This window comes from Phascolarctos cinereus, unplaced genomic scaffold, assembly GCF_003287225.1.
Source record: "Phascolarctos cinereus isolate Bilbo 61053 unplaced genomic scaffold, phaCin_HiC Scaffold_4;HRSCAF=312, whole genome shotgun sequence".
Lineage (NCBI taxonomy): Eukaryota > Metazoa > Chordata > Mammalia > Diprotodontia > Phascolarctidae > Phascolarctos > Phascolarctos cinereus.
This window is the reverse complement of record NW_027555847.1, coordinates 637,605,591-637,624,616: the sequence shown is the minus strand read 5'-3', so window position 1 is coordinate 637,624,616 and position 19,026 is coordinate 637,605,591.

The following is a 19,026-nucleotide window of genomic DNA, read 5'->3' as shown; positions in this document are numbered from 1 at the left end:
TCTCTCTGGGTCAGGGAGCTGGAGAATTTCAACAGCATCTGGTCCAACCCTCTCATTTCACAGATGTGTAAATGAGGTTAAGTGACTTGACCAAGATCACATGAGCAGGATTTAAATGCAAGTTTTCTGACTCCAGAGCTTTTGCTCTTTCCACTATACTATATGGTCTGTAAAATAAAAGTCATCAGTCCAATGTATCCCTAAATATGTGATCCTATGATGTTGTGATCTTTTGTGGAAAAGGGCCTTTTGCCACTGGGCATTTTTCTTTTTTGGCTAGCCTTCATGCCATGCCTGGAATATACTTACTCATCTCTGCCTCGTAGCTTCCCTGGCTTCCTTCAAGTCCCAACTAAAATCACATCTTGTACACAAAGCCCTTCCCCAAACCTCTTCATCCTAATACCTCCTGTCTTTTAATTATTTTCAGTTTATCCTGTGTATAGCTTATTTGTACCTATTTCTTTGCTCATTGTCTTCCCCGTTTGCTTATAATCTCCTTGAGGACAATGACTATCCTTGCCTCTTTTTTATATTTAGCATAGTACCTGGTACATAATAGGCACTTAATAAATGTTTGTTGACTGAGTGACTTTGAGTTCCTACTCCATCGTTGCACCAAATGGTAATAATGTAAACAAATTCTTGACTATCATCATTCCCTCAATCCACTGAATCCCTCATGATGACCAATTAAATGGGTGATGAAAGAGAAGAATAACTGGCTTTCAATATAGGCAAAATAAATTCAGCTCCCACCACTTTCATTAAACCATGGAAAAGACCTCAGGATCTAGGGTAGAGAAGGATGCAGAGGACCTTGTCTCAATCCCACCTCTGATCAGCTACATGACCTTAGACAAGCCACTTCCCACACAATCACAGGATCATAGCATGGCAGAGGACCACAAAGGTCATCTAGTCCAACCTATACCCGAGCAGTAATCCCCTTTAGAGCATCCCTGACAAGTCATCATCCAGCCCCTGCTGAAAAACTGCAGTGGGCCTCAGGTTCCTCATCTTCTGTGAAATGAAGGAGTTGGAGGCAGGATCAAGATGGCAGAGTAAGAGAAAATAGTATAGCTTTATTTGCCCACCAACCTCCTCCAAACAGAACTAGAAGATTTATCAGATCAAATTCTGATCAGCAGATCCAAGAAAAAGTCACAGTTAGACTTTTCTCAAGCCTAAGGGGGCTTAGTGACATAGAGAGGTCTGCAGGCCCTGGGGACAATGGGGGGTCCTGGGAACAGGAGAGACACTGAAGGCCAGATCTGGTCAGGGGAATACTAAAGGAGCATTCCAGCACCCAAGGATGGAAAGAGAACCGGGACTGGGAGCCAAGGTAAAAAGTATTGGGCAAAAAGAGATCCCAGGGAATTCCTGAAGCAGTGTAGGGTGCAAAAATGGGTGCCATCTGGCAGCTTTATTTTTGGCTCTACCTAGTTTCAGGACAAAAATTCAGGGCAGAGAGGAGCAGTTCCAGAGGAGTGGAAACGAGTGTGGGTCTGAGCTGTGTACTAGCCAAGGAACAAGTTCTGGGAGTAAACAGCGCCAGTGTGGCTCTGCTCCCTGGAGTAGAGCAGAGACTTGTTCCAGCTTACAGCCTAGGGTGGAAGCCTGCAGTGGAATAGCCAGGGCAGAAGTCCTAGACCAAAGGGGAGCCTGAAGTTCACCCTCTCTGAACCTGAACTTCAGTGTCTCTGAACCTGCAGAGCCTCCCAGCAGGCTAATAGTGGCACATTAATAGTCCCAACAATGGTCTAGTGAAACTCCAAACTGGGAACGAGCTGACAGACCCAACCCTGGGTCAGGAACTTTCAGAGTTCACACCAGGAAGGCAGTGAGCAGACTTTGCTGAGTGAGGATCGTGTCACTTTGGCAGCGCTGAAAACTTTCAGGTCTGCTCCCTGTTCCCTCTGTTAGAGATTGTTTTGCTTTTGATTATTTTTTTCTTAATCTACCTTTTCTCTTATTTTCTCCCTTTCCATTAGCCCCTTTCCCTTCTGTTTCCCAGTTGAATGAAATGCATTTTCTGTACCCAGGTCTGAGTATGTATATTTTTCTGTCCTTTGACTAGTAAAGATGTGAGTGAGATTCCAGCGTTGACTGCTTCCCCCTTCCTTCATTTATACCTTTCTACTCACATATTCCATTTATATGGTGTAATTTCCCCCATTTATACCCCCATTTCCCCTCTCTCAGGGTATTCCTCTTCCCCACTCTTTCTATTTTCCTTTTTAAGTCATACAGGCTGTCAAATTAGATTCTTTCTTTGTTGCTTTTGTTCAGTGGTTCTGGCTCTTCATGATCCAATGTACCATAGCTGTCCATGGAGTTTTCTTGGTAAAGATACTGGAGTGGTTTGCCATTTCCTTCTCCAGGGGATCCTTTTGTCAGGCAAACAGAGGTTAAGTGACTTGCCCAGGGTCAAAAGCTAGGACGTGTCCAAGACTGGATTTGAACTCGGGTTTTTCTGACTTCAGGCCCAACGCTCTTTCCACTGAGTCACCAGCTGCCTCAGATTCCCTCTGTGACTCCCTAATAATGATGTAGTTCTGAGAGACTACAAGTATCATCTCCCCATATAACACTGCTAATAGTTTAATCTTGTTTGGTCCTTTATGATTAGATGCTAATGTTTACCTTTTTATGCTTCTAGTGTTCTTATATCAAATTTTCTGCTCAATTCTGGTTTTTTCATCCAGAATGCTTGGAAATTCTCTATTTCATTAAAAGAATACCCCATCACCTCCCCATAGGATTATATTCAGTTTTCCTGGGTAAGTTATTCTTGATTGTAAGTCTAGATCTTTTGCCTTCCGGAACATCATTTTAAACTCTGTTTCTTTATAGTACTGGCTGCTAAATCTTGTGTGATCTTGACTATGGCTCCTTGGTACATGGATTTTTTTTTTCCTAGTTCCTTTTGGAGGATTTTTTTTTTTAACCTGTGAGCTCTGGATTTTGGCCATAAAATTCTTGAAAATTTTCATTTTGGGATTTCTTTCAGAAGGTGACTGACAGATTCTTTCAATATCTATTTTGCCCTCTTGTTCTAAGCTATCTGGGCAGTTTTCTGTTATAATTTCTTGAAATAGGATGTCTAGTTCCGCTTCCAGGAGCCAAGATGGTGGAATGAAAAGGTAGTCACTCTCACTCTCCCCTATCAACCTCTGAAAACCCAGAAAATATCACCCCAGAAAAAAAACCCTGGAACACCTGAACTAGAAGAAAGACAGGGAGCAGCAGCAGCAGCCCAGCAAATGGGTCTCCCAGTGCTTCAACAAAAATAAGGGAGGCAGAACTACAAGGAGCCCCAGATGATAAGTACCCTGCAGCAGTCATCTGAAAGGAGGTGAAGAAAACAACCTAAAGGCTTCCTAAAGCCCTGGCCTTACTGATTCCAACCCAACACCAGGTGAGCTGTCGGAGCCCTGCAGCCTCCAATTGTGAAGAAATCCTGAAGCCCAAGTGGTAGAAGGCAAACACCAATACCTGGACCTCCACGTGCCTCAGTGAGGGTGGGGGAACCGGTGGAAACCAGCTCAGAAAACCACCAGGTGCCTCGGCACTCTACCACAAAGGAATCTCCCAGTGCATTAGCAGAAGCGGAGACAACACTGCAGGGGGCCACAGGCAGATAAACACCCTGCAGCACCCATCTAAAAGGAGCTGAAGAAAGCTAAAGGAAAGGAAAAGCAGGCAACCTAGAATTGCCTGAAAGTTCCAGCCTTGCTGATTCCAGCCCAACACAAGGTAAGCTGCCAGAAACCTACAGCCTCCAATTGCCAGCATAAGAGGCCCCAGCACACAAAGCCAGTGACCAAGACCTAGGCTCCCAACACAAGAAGCTTGGGTCAGTACCCTCTGTTCCCAGCAGGAGAGCTCAATCTCTTTAAAGGCCAGGGAATAAAGAAACACCATGAGTAAAAAGAAACGTACCATAGATTCATATTATGAGAAGAGTGAAGATCAAGACAGAAATTCTGAAGAGGACAACATTGTCAACAAACCCACATCTGCAACAACAAAAGGGAATATGAACTGGTCTGAAGCCCAAAAAGCCTTCTTAGAAGAGCTCAAGAAGGATTTTAATAGTCAAATGAGAGAGGTAAAGAGTCCTTCAAAAATACAATTGGCCAATTGGAAAAAAAATACACTGAAGAAAACAAGTCCCTAAAAAACACAATTGGCCAATTGAAGAAGGAAGGACAAAAACTAACAGAAGAGTACACTGAAGAAAACAAGTCCCTAAAAAACACAATTGGCCAGTTGAAGAAGGAAGTACAAAAACTAACAGAAGAGTATACTGAAGGAAACAAGTCCCTAAAAAACACAATTGGCCAGTTGAAGAAGGAAGTACAAAAACTAACAGAAGAAAACAATCTGTTAAAAACTAGAATTGGACAAATGGAAACTAATGTCTCTATGAGAGAGCAAGAATCAGTCAAACAGAAACAAAAAAAATGAAAAAATAGATGAAAATGTAAAATACCTCATCAGTAAAACAAGACCTGGAAAATCGACTCAGGAGAGACAATTTAAAAATTATTGGACTACCTGAAAATCATGATGAAAAAAAGAGCCTGGACAGTATCTTTCAGGAAATCATAAAGGAAAACTGCCCAGAAGTCCTAGAACCAGAAGGGAAAATAACCATAGAAAGAATCCACCATCACCACCTGAAAGAGATCCCAAATTGACAAGCCAAGAATATAATAGCAAAATTCCAAAATTACCAGATGAAAGAGAAGGTGCTGCAAGCAGCCAGAAAGAAACAATTTAAATATCATGGAACCACAGTCAGGATTACACAGGACCTTGCAGCTTCTACATTAAAAGACCAGGGCATGGAACATGATATTCTGTAAGGCAAAGGAGCTTGGAATGCAGCCAAGGATCAATTACCCAGCAAAAATGAGCATCATTTTTCAAGGGAGGAGGTGGATATTCAATGAAATAGGAGACTTCCAAACTTTCCTGATAAAAAGACCAGAGCTCAACAAAAAATTTGATCTTCAAGTACAGGACTCAAGAAGGACTTAAAAAGGTAAATGGGACAGAAGGATACAATATGTTGTTAATGGGGGGGGGCTGTTTAAACCCCTACAAGGGAATATGACTTGCAACCCTTGAGAACTGTATTGTTATTACACCTTGTTAAAGGAGTATACATAAAGAGGGTGGATATTAGTTGACTTTGATGTAATGATAAAAAAAATCTAATCAAGTGGGTTAAATGGATCCAAATAAGTGGATCAATCTATCTTAGAAAATGTACTGAGAAAGGAGGAGGCAGACAAGGGTAAATTACATTACAGGAAAAGACACAAAATCCTATTACAGCAGAGGGAAAAAGGGGGGGAGCATTGTTTGAACCTTACTCTCATCAGATTTGGCTCAAGAAGGGCATAATATAATCAGTTAGGTATAGAAATCTAAGTTGCTCTATAGGCAGTAAGAGGGAAAAGGGGAAAGAAAAGGGAGGGGGAAAGAAAAGGGGGGGAAAGAAGGGAGGGAAGAGCAGTAAGACTAAAGGGGAAGAAAAGGGAAAGGGATAATAAAAGGGGGAAGGGACTGAAGGAGGCGGTGGTCAAAAGCAAAACACTAGTGAAGGGGGAAAGGAAAAAGGAGAAAGAAAAGCATAAATGGGGGGGAAAGGATGGAGAAAAAGACACAGATAGTAATCATAACTGTGAATGTGAATGGGATGAACTCTCCCATAAAACGGAAACGGACTGCAGAATGGAGGAAAAACCATAATCCTACAATATGTTGTTTACAGGAAACACGTTAGAAAAAGAGTGACACATACAGGGTAAAGGTAAAAGGCTGGAGCAGAATATATTATGCGTCAGCTGAAGTAAAAAAAGCAGGGGTAGCAATCCTGATCTCAGGCAAAGCAAAAGCAAAAATAAATCTGATCAAATGAGATAAGGAAGGAAACTAAATCCTGCTAAAAGGCACCATAGACAATGAAGTAATATCATTACTAAATATATGCACCAAATGGTATAGCATCCAAATTCTTACAGGAGAAGTTCAGGGAGTTACAGGAAGAAATAGACAGCAAAACTATACTAGTGGGGGACCTGAACCTCCTCTCGGCACTAGATAAGTCTAACCACAAAATAAACAAGAAAGAAGTTAAGGAGGTGAATAGAACATTAGAAAAGTTAGGTATGATAGACCTCTGGAGAAAACTGAATGGGGATAGAAAGGAATATACTTTTTTCTGCAGTACATGGCACATACACAAAAATTGACCATGTACTAGGGCATAAAAACCTCACAATCCAATGCAGAAAGGCAGAAATATTAAATGCATCCTTTTCAGATCATGATGCAATAAAAATTATATGTAATAAAGGGCCATGGAAAGATAGACTAAAAAATAATTGGAAACTAAATAATCTAATCCTAAAAAATGATTGGGTCAAACAACAAATCATAGAAACAATCAATAATTTCATTCAAGAGAATGACAATAATGAGACAACATACCAAAACCTATGGGATGCAGCAAAAGCAGTTCTTAGGGGAAGTTTTATATCTCTAAATGCTTACATAAATAAAATAGAAAAAGAGGAGATTAATGAATTGGGCATACAACTAAAAAAACTAGAAAAAGAACAAATTAAAAATCCTCAACTAAACACCAAATTAGAAATATTGAAAACCAAAGGAAAAATTAATAAAATTGAAATTAAGAAAACTATTGAACTAATAAATAAAACTAAGAGCTGGTTTTATGAAAAAACCAATAAAATAGATAGCCTTTGGTTAATTTAATTTAAAAAAAGAAGAAAACCAAAATACTAGTATCAAGAATGAAAAGGGGAAGCTACCACCAAGGAAGAGGAAATTAAAACAATAATTAGGAATTATTTTGCCCAACTATATGCCAACAAATTTGACAATCTTAGTGAAATGGATACATATTTACAAAAATATAAATTGCCCAGATTAACCGAAGAGGAAGTAAAATACTTAAATAACCCCATCTCAGAAAAAGAAATTGAACAAGCCATTGATGAACTCCCTAGGAAAAAAACTCCAGGGCCAGATGGATTTATGTGCAAATTTTATCAAACATTTAAAGAACAATTAATTCCAATACTATATAGACTATTTGGGAAAATAGGTGAAGAAGGAGTCTTACCAAATTCTTTTTATGATACAAATATGGTGTTGATACCTAAACCAGGAAGAGTCAAAATAGAGAAAGAAAATTATAGACCAATTTCTCTAATGAATATAGATGCAAAAATTTTAAACAAAATATAGCAAGTAGATTGCAGCAACTTATCACAAGAATAATACACTATGACCAGGTAGGATTTATACCAGGAATGCAGGGTTGGTTCAATATTAGGAAAACTATCAGCATCATTGAGCATATCAACACAAAACCAACAGAAACCACATGATCATCTCAATAGATGCAGAAAAAGCTTTTGATAAATACAACACCCATTCCTTTTTAAAAAACATAGAAAAGCATAGGTATAAATGGAGTCTTCCTTAAAATAATAAATAGCATATATCTAAAACCTTCAGCAAGCATTATATGTAATGGGGACAGGCTAGAAGCATTTCCAATAAGATCGGGGTGAAACAAGGATGTCCATTATCACCACTGTTATTCAATATTGTACTGGAAACCTTAGCTTTAGCAATAAGAGAAGAAAAAGAAATTGAAGGCATTAGAATAGGCAAAGAAGAAACAAAGCTATCACTCTTTGCAGATGACATGATGATATACTTAGAGAATCCTAGAGAATCAAGTAAAAAACTACTTGAAATAATAAACAACTTTAGCAAAGTTGCAGGCTATAAAATAAACCCACATAAATCATCAGCATTTCTATATATTACCAACAAAGCCCAACAGCAAGAGATAGAAAGAGAAATCCCATTTAAACTTACTGTAGACATTATAAAATATTTAGGAGTCTACCTCCAAACAAACCCAGGAACTCTATGAACACAATTACAAAACACTTTTCACACAAATAAAATCAGATCTAAATAATTGGAAAAACATCAGTTGCTCATGGGTAGGCCGAGCTAATATAATAAAAATGACAATCCTACCTAAGCTAATTTACTTATTCAGTGCCATACCAATCAAACTACCAAAAATTATTTTATAGAGTTAGAAAAAATAATAACAAGATTCATTTGGAAAAACAAAAGGTCCAGAATATCAAAGGAACTAATGAAAAGAAATGCAGGGGAAGGTGGCCTAGCAATTCCAGATCTTAAATTGTATTATAAAGCAGCAATCATCAAAACTGCTTGGTACTGGCTAAGAAATAGGGAGGTGGATCAGTGGAATAGGTTAAATATGCAAGACACAGTAGTCAATGACTATAGTAATCTATTATTTGATAAACCCAAAGACCCCAGCTTCTGGGATAAGAACCCACTCTTTGAAAAAAACTGCTGGGAAAACTGGAAAAGAGTATGGCAGAAACTAGGCATAGACCCAAATCTCACACCATATACCAAAATAAAGTCAAAATGGGTTCATGACTTAGATATAAAGGCTGATACCATAAGTAAACTGGGAGAACAAGGAATAGTTTACCTATCAGATCTATGGAGAACAGAAGAATTCATGACCAAACAGGAGATAGAGAACATTATGAAAAGCAAAATGGATAATTTTGATTACATTAAATTGAAAAGTTTTTGCACAAACAAAGCCAATGCAACTAAGATTAGAAGGAAGGTAGAAAATTGGGAAAGAATTTTTACAACCAGTCTCTCTGATAAAGGCCTCATTTCTAAAATATATAGAGAATTAAGACAAATTTATAAGAACACAAGCCATTCCCCAATTGATAAATGGTCAAAGGATATGAACAGACAGTTCTCAGATGAAGAAATTAAAGCCATCTATAGTCATATGAAAAAAATGCTCTAAATCGTTATTGATTAGAGAAATGCAAATCAAAACAACTCTGAGGTACCACATCACACCTATCAGATTGGCCAACATGACAAAACAGGAAAATGATAAATGTTGGAGAAGATGTGGGAAAATTGGAACACTAATACATTGTTGGTGGAGTTGTGAAATGATCCAACCATTTTGGAGAACAATTTGGAACTATGCCCAAAGGGCTACAAAAATGTGCATACCCTTTGATCCAGCAATAGCACTTCTAGGGCTATATCCCAAAGAGATCAAACAAATGGGAAAAGGACCCACATGTACAAAAATATTCATAGCAGCTCTTTTTGTGGTGGCAAAGAATTGGAAATTGAGAGGATGCCCATCAATTGGGGAATGGCTGAGCAAGTTGTGGTATATGAATGTAATGGAATACTATTGTGCTATAAGAAATGATGAACAGGCTGACTTCAGAAAAACTTGGAAAGACTTATATGGTCTGATGCTGAGTGAAGTGAACAGAACCAAGAGAATTTTGTACACAATAACAACCACATTGTGTGATGACTAATATTGACAAACTGAATCCTTCTCAGCATTACAAGGATCTAAGATATCTCCAGAGGCCTCGGGATGGAAAATGCTGTCCACATCCAAAGAAAGAACTATGGAAGTCGAATCGCTATCACTTATTTTTGCCTTCTGTTGAGTTTTGTTTCATCTTTCTGATGGTTCCTCCTATTGGTTTTAATTTTTACTTACAGCTTCACTAATGTGAAAATGTTTCATGGGCATGTAAATGTAAAACCTATATCAGATTGTGCGCCGTCTTGGGGAGGGTAGGGGGGAGGAAGGGAGAGAAAAATTTTCAACTCAGAAGCATATGGAAGTAATTATTGATAAATCAAAATAAATTAATAAATTTTTTTTAAAAAAAGAAATAGGATGTCTAGACTTTTTTCTTTCCCCTTTTGGTCATGACTTTCAGGTAATCCAGTGGTTCTTAAACTATCTTTCCTCAACTTGTTCCCCTTCCCCAGGTTAACTGTTTTACTGTGAAATACTTCACATTTTCTATACTTTTTTCAGTATTTTGATTTTGTTTTAATATTTTTTGATGTTATATGGAGTCATTAGCTTGAACTTGCCTGATTCTACTTTTCAGATTCAAATTTTTGTTTTCTTGGGTAAGGTTACATACTCCTTGCTCTAAACTCTCAATTCTCTTTCCATAGCTTTTCCCCACAGTTCCCACTGGCTTTTGAAATCATTTTTAATTCCTTTAAAAACTCCAGCTTGAACTCTTCAAGGGATTCTCATTGGACTTGTGTCCAAGCTGCATTTTTCTTTGAGGCTTTGTTTATAGATTCTCTTCTTCAAGTTGTACTTTTCTTCTGGGTTTGTGTCTTGAGATTCTCTGTCACCACAACAGTTCTTTGTGGTGGGATTCTCTTATGTTTGCACATTCTTCCAGCTTACTTCATGACTTTGTTAGTGCTGGGCTCTGTGTATCCCTAGGAGGATTGTCTGGCCTGAGCTCCCATCCTCTTTCTTATGTCCTTCTGCTTCTTTCACAGCTCAGGCTGGCAACCTAAAACCTTTTAGTGCTCCCAAAGTGATAATGATCCTCAGCAAAGTCTGCTCACTGCCTTCCTGGTGTGAACTCTGAAAGTTCCTGACCCAGGGTTGGGTCTGTCAGCTCGTTCCCAGTTTGGAGTTTCACTAGACCATTGTTGGGACTATTAATGTGCCACTATTAGCCTGCTGGGAGGCTCTGCAGGTTCAGAGACACTGAAGTTCAGGTTCAGAGAGGGTGAACTTCAGGCTCCCCTTTGGTCTAGGACTTCTGCCCTGGCTATTCCACTGCAGGCTTCCACCCTAGGCTGTAAGCTAGAACAAGTCTCTGCTCTACTCCAGGGAGCAGAGCCACACTGGCGCTGTTTACTCCCAGAACTTGTTCCTTGGCTAGTACACAGCTCAGACCCACACTCGTTTCCACTCCTCTGGAACTGCTCCTCTCTGCCCTGAATTTTTGTCCTGAAACTAGGTAGAGCCAAAAATAAAGCTGCCAGATGGCACCCATTTTTGCACCCTACACTGCTTCAGGAATTCCCTGGGATCTCTTTTTGCCCAATGCTTTTTACCTTGGCTCCCAGTCCCGGTTCTCTTTCCATCCTTGGGTGCTGGAATGCTCCTTTAGTATTCCCCTGACCAGATCTGGCCTTCAGTGTCTCTCCTGTTCCCAGGATCCCCATTGTCCCCAGGGCCTGCAGACCTCTCTATGTCACTAAGCCCCCTTAGGCTTGAGAAAAGTCTGTGACTTTTTCTTGGATCTGCTGATCAGAATTTGATCTGATAAATCTTCTAGTTCTTTGGAGGAGGTTGGTGGGCAAATAAAGCTATACTATTTTCTCTTACTCTGCCATCTTGATCCTCCTCCAACTCCTTCATTTCACAGAAGATGAGGAACCTGAGGCCCACTGCAGTTTTCAGCAGGGGCTGGATGATGACTTGTCAGGATGCTCTAAAGGGATTACTGCTCAGGTATAGTGGACTAGATGACCTTTGTGGTCCTCTGCCATGCTATGATCCTGTGATTGTGTGGGAAGTGGCTTGTCTAAGGTCATGTAGCTGATCAGAGGTGGGATTGAGACAAGGTCCTCTGCATCCATTATAGGTTGTAGAGCACTGATGGATAGCGGCTAGGTAGTTCAGGGTATAGACCACAGAAGTTAAAGTGAGGAAGACCTGAGTTCAAATCTGAGCTCAAACACTTGCTAGCTTTATGATCCTAGACAAGTCACTTAAGTTCTCTGTGCCTCAGTCTCCTCAAATGTAAAATGAGAGTAATAACAGTACCTATCTCCCAGGGCTATTGTGAGGATAAAATGGGATAATATTTACAAAGCACTTTGCAAACTTTAAAACGCTATATAAATGCCATTCATTTATATGCATCGTCTTCTGTGTATCCCTGGGTTCTACGTGTCAGGTAAGATCATTTGATATAAGGATTACAAGGTATATAACTATGGTCCAAAAACATATAGCAGTTTGATTAAGATCATACAGTGAGTTTGTAGCAAAGGTATAGGAAGAACTTGACTGATTGTTGTATATTGATTGATTGACAAGTTATCAAGAGTAACAACAAATTAAGCCTGTGTTTCTCACCTAGCAAAGAGCATTGAATCTACAGTCAAAAGACTTACCAAATCAGAGTCTAACTTCTCTGGAATGCTTTTGGGATCTGACACAGACAATCCAGATGAATTATTTTTGTGTTATTGGTGGATATGGCTTTGGAATTGTTCTTGATTAGGTTTTTTTGCTTGTTTTTTTCTTTTGTTTTTTGTTTCTTTGTATGTCTCTGCCTTATTTTGGTAGAACAGGTGGTTAAGGACCTGTACTACTGGGATTTCATGCTCATAGTATACCTGGAGCACTATAAAACCTGAAGAAGTAAGAGCTGGACGTGGTTTGTTTTGTCTGCCCTTCACTCCTAAGGCCTTTCTGAGGTGGACTGAATCCCAATTATTGAAAGCAAACTCACAGGTTAGAATAAAAAAGTTTGTACCATATCAACCATTAGATGTAGAAAGGGTATGGAATTCAGAGACCATCTAGCTACTCCCTTCATTTCTAGTTGGGCATCTCAGCTCAGCTCCTCCTTTCCCTCATTTTACAAAAGAGAAAATGGATGCCCAGAAACAATGATGATGGTGGTGGTGGTGATGATGATGATGATGATGATGATGGTGATGAAGATGATGATGATGGTAATGATGATGATGATGCTGATGGTGATGGTGATGGTGGTAGTGGTGGTGGTGGTGGTTGGGTGCTGATGGTGGTGGTGGTGGTGATGATGATGGTGATGATGATGGTGATGGTGATGGTGATGGTGATGGTGATGGTGATGGTGATGGTGATGGGATGTGGTGGGTGGTGGTGGTGGTGGTGGTGGTGGTGGTGGTTGGTGATGGTGATAGTGATGGTGATGGTGGTGGTGATGGTGGTGGTGATGGTGATGGTTACAATGGTCATAGTGGTGATCGTAGTAATAACAGTAATAATAATTGAAAATTATATAGAACTTTCAAGTTTTGAAAGTACTTTGCCCACATTATTTCATTTGAGCTGCACAACAACCCTGTGAAGAAGGCTCTAAGGTATCATTTTCTTCATTTTCCAAATGAGATTACCAAGGCTCAAAAAGTTTAAGTGATTTAACCAAAATCCTACAGTAAGTGCTGAAGCAGGATTCTCTCCTGGTTGCAAGTCTTGTGATATTTCCACTGTACCAAGGCAGCATGGTATAATGGAGAGAGTATTGCATATGAAGTCAAAGAGATATGGATTCAAATTCCATCCCTGACAGTAGATGTGCATCCATGGGCAAGTCAATGACCTCTCTGGGTTTAGGTTTTCTTGTCTGTAAAAAGGGATAATAATAGCACTTGCCTGGTAGGGCTACTGTAAGGATTTCATGAAATGATGTATATTTAAAAGTGCTTTACAAAACATAAAATAATATATAAATGTCAGTTATTATTAATTATAATAATCATCATCATTATTATACCATATGAGTCCTAAGCTAACATCATGAAAATACTATTTACAACTTACTAGCAGGCAGTTAAATCCCACAGTGTATAGAGTGCCAGCCCTGGAGTCAAGAAGACTTGAGTTCGTGTCCAGCCTCACACACTTACTAGCTGTGGGACCATGGGCAAGTCACTTAAAGCTGTTGCCTCAGTTTTCTCATCTACAAAATAAGCTGAGGAAAAAATGGCAAAGCACTCTAGTATCTTTACAAAGAAAACTCCAAATGGGGTCATGAAGAGTTGGACATGACTAAAATGACTAAAAAACGACTATATATACTTGGACAAGAGATCTGAAGCTCAGAAAATTTAAATGATCTGTCCATAGTTGTATAGCTATTAATGTCAGAAGTAGGCTTTGAGTTCATGTCTTCCTGATGCCAAGTTTCACATGTTATTTGACAGCTAAGTAGTAATAGAGCCAAGAGTTTAAGCTAGGTCCTCTGATTCCAAACCCCACAGTTCTTTACACTAGCTAAAAGAAGGTGATACTTAAGATAAGTAAGAGAGCATCCATTTGCTCCTGATGAATCCAAATAACCTGGCCCTGATGATCTGTATCCTCAGGTTCTGAAAGAACTGACAAGAGTGATTTGTTGAGCCATTGTCAATGATATTTAAAAGATCACAGAAAATGAGAGCCACCACAAGAGGAGAGAAAACCTTAAAATGCTATCTAAATGCCAGTTATTATTAATGATGATAATAATCATTATTATTACCCCATACTGGGTCCTATGCTAACACGAAGATACCATTTTCACAAAAGAGAAGATAATGAAGTCTGTAACTACAGGCCAATGAGCTCGACTTCAGTTTCTGGGAAATTCTAAAGCAGATCACTAAAGAGCAGGTAGGAAACATCAAGAAAGGGAGGTGATGATTACAAACATCCATTATGACTCCATAAAGGTCATACCAGACTAATCTCATTTCCTTTTTTGACCTATTTAATTGATAGATGAGGGAAATGTCATGTAAATAATTTACTTAGATTTTAGCAAAGTATTTGATAAAGTATCTTATACTATTCTTATAGCAAAGATAAAGAAATATTGTATAGACCAGGGGTGGGGAGCCTGTGGCCCTCTAGGTCCTCAAGTGCAGCCCTTTGCCTGAATCCAAACTTCAAAGAACTGTTCAAAGGGCCACACTTGAGGACCTAGAGAAGGCCACATGTGGCCTCGAGGCCTCAGGTTCCCCACCCCTGGTCTAGATAATAGCACAATTACATAGATTCAGACTTGATCGGATATTGTTGTTGAGTCATTTCAGTGTATTCAACTCTTCATGACCCCATTTGGGGTTTTCCTGGCAAAGATATTGGAATGGTTGGCCATTTCCTTCTCCAACTTATTTTACAGATGAGGAAACTGAGGCAAACAGGGTTAAGTGACTTGCCCAGGGCCACATAGCTGGTAAGTGTCTGATGCCATATTTGAACTCAGGTCTTCCTGACTCCAGACCTGATGCTCTATCCACTGTGCCACCTGGCTGATTAGATGGTCAAATTCAAAAAGTCATTATTAATGGTTCCATATCAACATGGCAAGTCTCTAGGCTTAGCACTGTGTAAAACTGGGAGGGACAGCTGACACACTAGATGCCAATCGAAACCCCAAAATAACCTTCGAATCCAGCAAAATTTAATAAAGGCAAATAAATGTAAAGTAAAAGTACACTGGGTGTAATCACAAGTAGAAGATGGAAGAAATATAATTAGATAGCTGTTTGAGAAAGATCTGGAGGTCCTATTGGACCACAGCCTCATTATGTGTGTACTGCTCTCTTCTAACTCATATTGAGTCTCCGTTTTGCCCCAGAAGATAGAACTAAGAGTGATGGGTTGTTGTTGTTGTTGATGATGGTGATGATGATGATGATGATGATCTTTATTTTTCAAAGAAGACCACTGATATCAAGGGGTGTTGTCTTGACTCATGTGTGAACTGGATTTAAGTGAGCAGAGTTACACAAAGTCATCAGCCTCCTTCTTCCAGAGTCATCGAAGTCCAGCAGCAAGACAAAAGTCAAGATGGCTGGCAATGGCCTGGGATGCAACAGGTAGAAATCATAAAGAGGACAATTAAGGCTAGATGTCGGGATAAACAGCTGTCTAGAAGTGGAAGATGTTGCCTTGAGAGGGAGGTAGACTTCAGAGATGTAGTAGAATTTCTGCTCTATAGAGATGCATGGGATATATAGGTATAAATATAGATAGATATATATGTTATACATGAATTATATGATTGATTCTAAGACTAACGTTCTTCCCTCTATGTCACAGCAATGGCACATAGAATGTCTCCCAGATTTCTTAAGGCAGAGTCATAAGTCCACAGGGACATTTGAGGACACTGATCCATTTAGGGATGCTAGGTCCCAAATGGAAATTCTTCCTATACCACATGACTACTGAAGTGTCAAGGGAAACCCTAAACAGCAGTCTGAAGATTTCATCGTGCTCACATTCGCTCAGGCATTCCAGTGGCAGAGGTTTTACAAATTTAGATGCTACTTAGAATCTTCTTCTGTGTTATCATCAAAGTATGTGGAGGAGGAGAAGAAGGAGCAGATGTCTGTATCTTTCAGGCCCTGCTAAGTAAATTACCAATCAACTATGGGACAAGGGCAGTCTGTCCCCTGATTAGTTAGTTATAACCCTCTTGAAAACTATGACATCTCTGGTTGTTGAGCCATCTTTGGGCAAAAAGGATTAATCCAGTTGGTCAGATTACAAATGATGAGTTGGAAAAGGGAGAGGACAATGTCAGTAACTATGTTAGGGGACGCTTGCTTCGGGAAAAAGCTTTCATAGAAAACCTCTGAGGCCTTGCAAAGGCTGTGTGATTCTAAGATATAGCACATAGAATCCAGAACTAGGGAGATGTTGCTCAGTTGTTTCCTGTCATGTCTAATTCTTCATGACCCCATGTGTAGTTTTCTTGGCAAAGACATGAGTAAGTCACATAAGTAAGTCACCTGCTTTGGTTTCCTCATCTTTAAAATGGGGATAATAATATTTACAGTACTTAAGTTGTCAAGAGGCTCAAATGAGATAATGTATATAATGGGATTCATAGATTTAAGTTCCACGTATATGTCAGCTATTACCATACACATGAAAAAGCAGAGACCTGGAGGTGTAAAGTGACTGCCCAACATCACACAGGAGTTAGAAGTAGCAAAGCTGGGATGTGACCCCACATGCTGCCACCAAAGCCAACATTCTCTCTACATCCACATTGCTTCTCAACCCCAACCCAAATCTCCCAATCACCATGACCCAGAACAAGAACTGTCTTCAACCTCTCTCCTTACAGCACAAGCTTCAATATTCTAGCAGTCTTGAATGAGAGTAGGTGTGGGGAGTATTTGCCTTCTACCCCTAAAGTCCCTTTCATCTCTGAGATTCTACGATTTTTTTTCCTTTTAAAAAAAGTATTCATATCTTTTCTTTTTATATTACCTTAATTTACAGATAAATCCCTGTTCCTCTCCCTTACCAAGAGAGCCCTACCTTGTAATAAGGGGGAAGGATAAGGTGGGGTGGGGAAGAACTCAGTAAAACTAACCCACACTTCATCAAGTCGGACAATAAATTTAATGTTTTTTTTACCCATAGGCCCCCAATTCTGTGTAAAAAAAAAAAGAGGAAAGTGTGTTTTCTCCTTTCTCCATCTCAGACAAGACTAGACATTATAATTACACAGCATTCAGTTTTGTTGTTGTTTTTTTTTCATTCTGTTTCCATTGTTGTAGTCACTGTGTATATTATTTGCCTGATTCTACTGACTTCACTCAACACCAGTCCCTATAAGTCTTCCCACGCTTCTCTGAATTCTTTAGAGTGTCCTTGCCTAGAAATAATATTCTATTATATTGGTATATCACAATATTTTTTGCTATTTCTTAATTTTCTTCCCCCTGCTTTTTTTTTTATAGAATTACTAAACCAGCAAATGTCATAGATATAGCATCTTTATTTGAGCAGTCAGCTAATAGTCATTTATGAATCATCTACTATGTGCCAAGCACTGTGTTAAGTGCTAGGAATACAAAGAAAGGCAAAAGATAGTCTCTGCCCACAGGACCTCACAGCCTAATGGGGGAAACAACATGCAACTAATTATGTAAAACCATCTATATGCAGGATAAGTTGGAAATAATCAACAGAGGGAAGGCACTAGAAATAAGGGATTGGGAAAGGACTGGGATTTTAAATGAGGCATGATAGAAGCTAGGAGGTAAAAAATGAGAAGAGAGAGCATTCCAGGCATAGGAGATAGCCAGTGAAAATACAAGGCCTTTGACAAAGTCTTCCATGTTACTCATGTGGAAAAGGAGATAAGTGAGTTACTTGTAAGGTGGTAGCTAAGTAGATATAGAACTGGCTGAATGATCAGACCCAAAGACTCATGATTAATGGATCTGTGTCAGTCTGGAAGGAGATTTCTGTTTGAATGCCCCAGGATTCTTCACCAAGAATTCTGAACCTCAACATATCACCAAGCAATAAAAGGCTAAGCAAGGGTTTTTTCCAACTTCATGTCTCCTCTCACCCAACGCATACGGTTGGTTCTGACCAGGCCCGTCTATTCATCTATCCCCAAAACATACCATGCATATTCCAGCTTCTCTATTCAAATCAGGGGGAGGGACACAGACTAACCAAAGATAAGAATTATAGAGAGAAAATGGGCAGTTCTCTCCAACTGGAAGACCTAGGACCATTGGATGGAGATTTCAGGAAGGCAGATTTCAGTTTGTAGGATGACACCTCAAAGCTCTTCTGAGACTTTGGGCTAGCTATATCTGCATGTGAAAAAATTAGTAATGTGGACTTACCTGTTCTTGATGCCTTTTCCTTACCCTATCCATTCATACATGTGGGAGAATAGAAGAGGTTTATGGATGTAAAAGTAAAGAAAGCCATGCTTTGTAGTTATTGATCCAATAGCTATCATCTGACTTATACTCAGGCCTTCAATCTAATTTTATTACAAAAACATTCTAGTTGCTAAGAATCTCCTCTTAGGAAAATAAGAGGACTCAGTAGCAAAGAATGAGGGAATATGTCAGAAGAACCCAAGGGGATGCTTTTTACTAGTCCCAGACAAGGGTTTCTGCCTCTAAAACAGTTGGAAAAGCATATGGGCTTTAAGCTAAAAGAACATGACAACACATGCTCATTTGGAGGAAGAATTTCATTTGGGCCAGACCCTGGAAGTGGTGGGGACTACTCATTTGTCCAAACAACATCCAGTAGAGTCTATAGAACCAGCAAGGAGAAGGCCAGATAGAGCAGAATGATGACAACACTAGAAGCCACTGGTAGCCCAGTAGGTCAGAGTTGACCCATCACATATGTGCTGTGACCATATATGATTCCTACATGTATATCCTGGGCTACATACATTCTCTATGTGTGCCCCAAGTTGGGGAATGAGGGGTGAAGAAATTATTGCATTGCTACTCTTTCTGCTAAGCCATTTCATTAAATGCCTTTGG